Genomic DNA, 7,904 nt, shown 5'->3' on the forward strand with positions numbered 1-7,904 from the left:
TGTGTCATTCTCTTGATATGATGGTTGTACAGCACATAGAGAACCCAATGTCCCCTTTAAAAGAATCCAAATGTTAAACCAAAGACGATGAAAACTAAAGAAATTCATCACAAAGAGGGGGCTATTTGGGACTATACAAGTATACCTATCAATAATTGGAAGGAATAGGAATAGATTCTCCATGTCAATGTTCCCAAGAAAATTTAAGATAGCTTTGGATTCCTTGGAGAGATGTGGGGATATTAATAAGGATAGATGCTTCTTCATGTCAATGTTTCCAAGAAAATTTACGATAGCTTTGGAGTCCTTGGAGAGACATGGGACTATGAAACCATACCAAAGGGCATCTAGGAACCAAACTTTCTCTAAAGTCTCCTTTGGTAGAGTGTTCTCCATATACCTACCAGAGTTTCATGAGTTATATTGAGAACATTTTCGTGCACGCACACACACACACACACGCACGCGCGCGCGCACGCACGCATGCACACATGCAGTACTTAGAATTTTTTAAAAACTCACATGGTGAAGATGTTAAGAGTACTTGTGGAGGCTTTTTCTTTCAAGATAGACTCAATAAGTTTCTCATCCACCTCAACAACTATGCTAGATCTTTGAGATTGGAAGTGAAGTGACATACCACATTTCAATCTATTGAAAACAAGAAAACAATTCATAAAAAACACACTATACATAAGATTGTCAACATTGCTAAAAAAGGTCCAAAAATCTTGAGACACACCTATCTCTTAATATCAGTGTGTTATCTTGTATGTTTGAAGGAGATGTGAGCTTAGTCTCACTATTGGAGATTAACAAAGTTACTAGCATAATGCTAGAACTCGAACAAGGTGAGCCGCTTAAAGATTCACATGGATTTGATCTAACCAAGAAGTGTATCTAAATGAGTGCAAAGGTGTTGTACAAAGCATTACTAATTAAGGCCAATTTGCCATGTTTGGAAGGAATAAATGACATGAGAAATGGGAGGTTTTCTAGAGATTCACATTAACCTTATGAGATCTTTGTATAGAAGATGATAGAGTATCCACATTGATGTCTATGCACTTCATATCATCTACAACATTCTCCTTGACATGTCTTTATCTCAAGTTTGGTTTTGAGGGTGCGAGAGGACCAAGGGTATCTAAACTTAAGAGAGTTTTCTACAAAATAAGCTTCTTATAAGTCATTATATAACACACTCAAGTTTGATGAGAGGCAAAGACTCATTAAATCTACATACTGGTGTAAGAGACTCATTCACATTGTTAAGATCTTGAAGATTAAGATCGTCACACGCAGATCATGATTTCTTAGAAAATCGTCATCTCTAAGCAACAAGTTCTCTTTTGCTAGTTTGGCATTTCTAAATTAAAATAAGGAGATCAACAAAGTTAATGGCATGCCAGAACTCAAACAAGGTGAGCCACTTAAAGATTCACATGGCTTTGATCTGACCAAGAAGCGTATCTAAATGAGTGAAAAGGCATAGTACAAGGCCCACAGTAAGCGACCCATCGTGTGGACCTTATACCCCATCACAATTCGAGTGAATATATGCATGATAAGCCCTCAAATTGTGAGGCTTGTATGTGTTGAAAACCTACAAAATTAAACCAAGTTAAGAAAAAAAAGAATCAAGAAAAATCAAGATCTCTTACCATATGAAGCTTTAATAGAGAGCTCTTAATTAGGAAAAAAGAAGAAGGAAAAATACTCGTAAATGGTTAAGCTTCAATAAGAAGGGAAGAAGAAGAAAATAAAAACTTAAAAGAGAGGAAAGAGAAAAGAAATACTCACAAGAAAGCTTTCATGGAAAGCTTGTTTGCATAGGAGATAAAGGAAAAGAGTAGACATACCTTGCTTGAGCTTAAGAAGGATAGGGTAAGGAGAGGTAGAAGTAATAGATAAGACATAAACCTGTAAAAAAACTCAGAGTATAAGTTTATTGTATTCAAAAGATAAAAACTATGCGGCAACAAAAGAAGCGACAAAAAAAGTGAGATATTTTTACAGCATAGCAACGTTTTTTTGCTACTATATACGTTGTTGACTAGTGATATTTCACTGCAAAAAGTGCTGTTGAGCAGCAAGAAAATGTTACGGAGCAGTGACAAATCATTGCTCAACATCATTAAAATCCCAATATTTTCCTTTCGAAAACGTTGTTGTGCTCCCGATGTGTTGTAGTGAATTACCATTGATTTTTAAAGAGGAAGGTTTTTTAATTACTCTTTTTTTTTAAGGTTTTAGTAGCAAAACCTTTAAATTTCCTACAAACTGCAAAAATTACTTGCTCTTAGATGATTATAACTAAAATGCATGTTTTTGTTTCTTGAAATAATTTCAAGGGAATGCCAAAATTCATTTGAGAATTTTCATTTTCAACCAAGAAAAATACATTTTTTCAAGCACGCTCCCTCTTTCCAAATTCTCCTCACTCAAAGTTTTCTCTCTCCCTCTCTCTCTCTCTCTCGCTCGCTACAAAGCAATCATTCATAAAACTTTTAAAAACTATTTCTCTCAGTTTCTACCGACATTAATACCCTCGGGGGGGTATACTTTTAAAAAATCATATGTATCAAGTGCGTTCAAGGGGCATTTAAAAAACCCCTTAACTAAAAATTTTTCCCCAATAAAACCACCCCTCTTTACTTATGAACTAACAGATTTTTTTTTGAAGTGAATTAAAATACCCCTCCTGTTATTGTAATCCTGTTAAAAATTCTCCAAAATTTGAATTAAAATACCCCTGCTTTTAATCGCACGTAGTACACTAAATTTTTTTGAGGTGAATCCCCCGAGTTAATACCTCTCTCTCTCTCTCTCACATACACACACACACACACACACACACACACATACAATTTCCTAAACCCTCAAACACACACACTATTCACAAACTTTTAACATTAATAAAACTTTCAAAATACATACTCTCTCTCTCTCTCTCTCTCTCTCTCTCTCTCTCTCTCTCTCACACACACACACACACACACACACAATTTTCTAAACCCTCAAACACAAACACATACACACACACTATTCACAAACTTTTAAAATTAATAAAACTTTCAAAATACATACTCTCTCTCTCTCTCTCTCTCTCTCTCAACGTGGCTGCATGCAGACGTGAGCTAGGCCAAACAAAATACATACTCTCTCTCTCTCTCTCTCTCTCTCTCTCTCTCTCTCTCTCAACGCGGCTACATGCAGACGTGAGCTAGGCCAAACAACCAATCTCTCTCTCTCTCTCTCTCTCTCTCTCTCTCTCTCTCTCTCTCTCTCTCTCAACGCGACCGCGTGCAAAAACACGAGCCGGTTGCATGCAACCAATCTCTCTCTCTCTATCTCTCTATCTCTCTCTCTCACACACACACACATACCCACGCGCCCCCCTCCCCCCCCCACACACACACTACCCTCACTTCTAGAACAAATGTGTGTCAGAAAGAGCTGGGCTTACAGTGGACGACACCGAGAAGGGGAGGTGCACTATAGACGACACCGAGGAGAGGAGGCGCCAAACAACCAATCTCTCTCTCTCTGCCAATACGGCCGCATACAAAAACACAGGCCAGTTGCATGCAACCAATCTCTCTCTCTCTCTCTCTCTCTCTCTCTCTCACACACACATCCCTCCACACACACATAGGACCCTCGCTTCTAGAACAAATGTGTGCTAGAAAGAGTTGGGCTTACCGTGGACCACACTGTGGAGGGGAGGCACATTACAGATGACACCGAGGAGGGGAGGTGCGCTATAGCAGACTGAGGACTGTACAGGAGTAACACCTGCATCACAACCAATAAGAATACTAGGTGATAGAGAGAAAATAAGGTGAGAGAGAGAGAGAGAGAGAGAGAGAGAACACGAGAGAGAGGAGAGAGGTTAGCTCACCAGCCGCACACATCAAAGAAAGCTCGCAGACTCTCTCTTGCACAGTTTTTTGAAATCTCTCCCCGCCACATTGAAGGTATGGCCGCTCTGCAACCTGTGGGCCAGAGAGGTGGAGGGGTGACAGAGGCATCGTGGAGGACTTGCAGGCTTGAAGGAGGAGGCATCGTGGACCTGCAACGTGCAGAGGTGACAGAGGCGTCGTGGACCTGCAACCTACGGAGGTGACAGAGGCGTCGTGGACCTGCAACCTACGGAGGTGACAGAGGCATCGTGGACTTGCGGAGGTGGCTGCATGCAATGCAAAGGCGGCACACCCCCGACTCATGTAGAGGCCCAACAAATGTTACACGTGGTGGGGGACTATAAGCCGTGTAAAAGATATATAGAAGTGAAGACACTTGGCAATATCTAAGGAACAAGAAACTAGAAAGATATTCACCACCCATGAGGCATTACCAACCAATCTTACCATTTACTTTAACCATATGTAAAGAATTTACTTTATATCTTGACATGTATATATATATATGTATGTATGTATGTATATATATATGTACATAGATTTTTTTCAATACCCCTATTTCTTTTCTTTTCTTTTCTTTTTTTACCAACAAACACAAGAATTAATTAAGAGAGACAAAATTACAATATCTGAATACCCCTATTTCTTTTGTAATCCACTAGTATCCATTTGGCATGAAGTCTTGTTTGGAGAAAAACATAAGTACGGCCTTTCAAAGTTTATCGAACATGAGAAGTACAAGTTACAAGGATTGGTATATGGGATGGGATGTAGAAGGTAGCTCCTATAGAGTAGTAGACTGACTAGGAGTAGTAGCAGCCGCCAATTCCGACTAGGCATATGGCGCCTCCCTGCTCGCCCCTTTCACTGTGTATTGGGAGACCGATGGAGCATGTGCCACATGACATGAACGTCTTGATAGCCACAAGACTGCACGTCCTGATACAGCTTCCGAAACCCATCGCGACCTCCTCGATCGACACCTGCGCCCAAAGAACTCTCCAACATTTTTAACCTAAACAAAGGGGCCAGCTAACCAAGTGACACATAAAATGCTAAGGTCTCTCTGATCATGCACCCAATCAATTAAAACAGTAGAAAGGCCACTAGCAAAGAGAATGTTTCGCATGATCATCCTTTGTGTATCATGCTGCTGCATGAGATTTGAGCTAAGGTGCTTTGATTTCAATCTAAAAAAAGGAGTGGGTTTTCCTTTTTTTTACCTGCTGCAGGACGACTGCGGCTGCAAAGGCGACACAATGCAGCTCGCCACACTCCCTCTGAGAGATGACTGAGCCACCGATGCTTCATAGTAGTAGTAGTAGTAGTAGTCGTCGTCGTCGTCGTCGTCTCTTCAGTGCTCACTCAGGAAGGACACAAGAAAGAAGGAAAGCACTCCACAATCGTCTCATCAGCTATTGGCTCGATCTATATAAGAAGTATTTTTATGTCCACCTGCTTTAATGAATGTAATACTTTTTATATAAAATTATATTGCTCGCTCTTTTTCTCTTTCTCTTTGTGTGCAGACTCACGGGTGTGGTAAAATCATATTGAACCCGTAAATGATTTTCGTAACCTTCCTGGGGACTTGAAAAGCGTGGAGTGTTGTGGTACGAGGTCCGCGGGGGATCGTATATATATATATATATATATATATATATATAATTGACTGTATATGAAGTAAGCAGTACTTAAGAGCTGCACATGTTCAATGCTACGCCGCGCGAGAAACCCAAAATGCATGTGCTGCAAATGTGGCTGCGCGCGCAAGGGCGGATGATGTGATGACTGATGAGACTCCTCGCTCCTCCGGTCAGTCTCCGCACTGAGACTGAGATCATCAGGCGTCTCGTCATTCACTCGTCATTCATTCATGGGCTGAGGAGGAACTAATCATAATTCCTTGGGCCGCCTGTTCTTCAAAGCAAATGAGTACTAGTCGTCGTCGTCTGCGCAACGCGGTTGGTTCCAATTTCCAAAGTTAGAGTCTCTTATATATATATATATAGAGAGAGAGAGAGAGAGAGAGAGGGGGGGGATTTAAAAATGCGCACATCACCTTCACCGACCTATAACAAGAGACCAAGATTCGGTACTCCAGTCTTCCCACTACCATCATGCTCCTACACGTACACCAGTACCAACCTCCTTGCACTGTAGCGCACTTGTCGGGAAACTCTTTTCAATGAACCTTACATGAATCCTTTTTTCAATGAACCTTACATGAATCCTTTTTCAATGGTTAATTAGGAAATTATCATTTTGGGGGTTGTGTGGGAAAGCATACACAGCTACTCTATCAGAGCTCTCTGGTTTCCTCTTAGTCCAATACCTCCGGTGCCCAGCAATTCAATGTGTACTGCTCTACGTATTCACAAGAAGGGCGTCAGATTATGGGTAGATGTGTGGCAATCTCCCTCCCATAGGTGGATGACCAATGATGAACTGATGATAAGATTCTCGCTTCTTCCTTGGGAAGTTCAGTTGGTGCAGGATCGTATCAACATCTTTCCTGAGAGTGAGGCATGGCAGCTAACAGTCTCTAAGCCCTTTTCGCTCAAAGCTCTATGCTGGAGAGGAGGTACAGCTTTCGATTACCCCCCTCGTGTGCACTCAGTGCCGTCGTCCCCTGTGCATGTGGTTCTCAACAAGAGATGGTCAGTCTTATATGACAGACGACAATGGAATTTCAAATTCCTCTCAATTTGCTCTAAAGAGATTCAGCCTAAGAAATCTGTTTTATTGTGGTTGATTTTGCATAAAGCCATATGGACAGGTGACAAGTGCAGGAAATGTGGGCTATCAGATGGGGTATGCGTTAGATGCAAACTTAGCATTGAAGATATTGGGCATTTGTTCAGAGATCTGTTGACATCTTGTCACCGGTTTGGTTTGCTTTGGGTTGCCTGCCCTCTGCTAAACAACTACTTCTAGGGGATACTGTGGGGGTGCTCTCACGATGTTGGGCCAGAGTCAGAGCTGAATTCCTTTGGTTGATCTGGAAAGATAGATGTGCGACTGCTTTTGAGGTTGCTTACCAGATCCCAAATCTGAGAAGTCTTTTTGTTGATTTTCATGTACAGATTTATGACTTCCACATGGTGCATACGAGACTGTATACCACGCAAGCTGCAGTACTTCGTGAACCTCCAGTTCAACCAAGCAATCCAGCCCAGAATCAGCAATATGCGCTCCAAAGGAAGTTGGATGAGGCCAACTGTTTTGTGACTTTACTGCAATCCAGAATTGAAGCTATACGCTAAGGAATTTTGAGATTTGTAATTGTTATGCTTGTGATTCTTGGTCCCAGTGCTGTATCCGAGCCAGATATTGTAATGTTTGTCTCTCTTAATTAATTCTTACGCTTGTTGGTAAATATATATATATATATATCATTTTGAGTAGGTATTTTTTTTATATTTTCTCTCTTAATTAATATCCCAGCCAGATATTGTAATGTTTGTCTCTCTTAATTAATTCTTACGCTTGTTGGTAAATATATATATATATCATTTTGAGTAGGTATTTTTTTTAATATTTTCTACAACATATAACTAAATCTTCAACTTTTTGAATAGGCTTTTTTTCATTCTCTCATAATTATAAAAAGGTTTTTACTAAATTTGAACAAGTTCTAACCTAAGTTGAACCTATCTTTTCCCAAACCCTGCTATAGCAACTAGCCCATTGCTATTTTCTCTTTTTTTTTAAATCAGCATGGTTCCTTTGATTCAAATCGTAACCAACAAATTTGGATTTTCCTCTGCTCGATTTCAAGGTTAAGCATGTATCTCCCTAACATTCATATTATGCATGAATAGTGCATTCATTTATCATGCACTCTCTCTATAACATGATCCTCTCTTGACACTATGCATGAATAATGCATTCATTTATGGTCCATCTCAAGCTTGAATTTTGAGGAGCACCATGCACGTTTTGGGTATTTTGGATATTACATCAAAAATTACATAT

The 7,904-nt window shown here is 40.3% G+C and overlaps 1 long non-coding RNA gene across 2 annotated transcripts; it reads right to left on the reverse strand.

The window, feature by feature from the left end:
* Positions 1-1,302: 1,302 nt before the first annotated feature.
* Positions 1,303-5,518, reverse strand: LOC147626120 (uncharacterized). 2 transcript variants are annotated; one of them, XR_015268830.1, is made up of 4 exons: positions 5,150-5,518; positions 4,731-4,909; positions 1,863-1,923; positions 1,303-1,606 (listed from the first exon to the last, which is right to left on the reverse strand). It is a non-coding gene; the product is annotated as an uncharacterized LOC147626120 (long non-coding RNA). The 2 variants fall into 2 exon arrangements; XR_015268829.1 differs by lacking the exons at positions 1,303-1,606; positions 1,863-1,923 and having other exon boundaries at positions 4,543-4,909.
* Between the last annotated feature and the right edge of the window lie 2,386 nt (positions 5,519-7,904).

This window comes from Cibotium barometz, chromosome 23 (genome assembly GCF_041138505.1).
Source record: "Cibotium barometz isolate CiBa-2024 chromosome 23, ASM4113850v1, whole genome shotgun sequence".
In the NCBI taxonomy this organism is placed as follows: domain Eukaryota; kingdom Viridiplantae; phylum Streptophyta; class Polypodiopsida; order Cyatheales; family Cibotiaceae; genus Cibotium; species Cibotium barometz.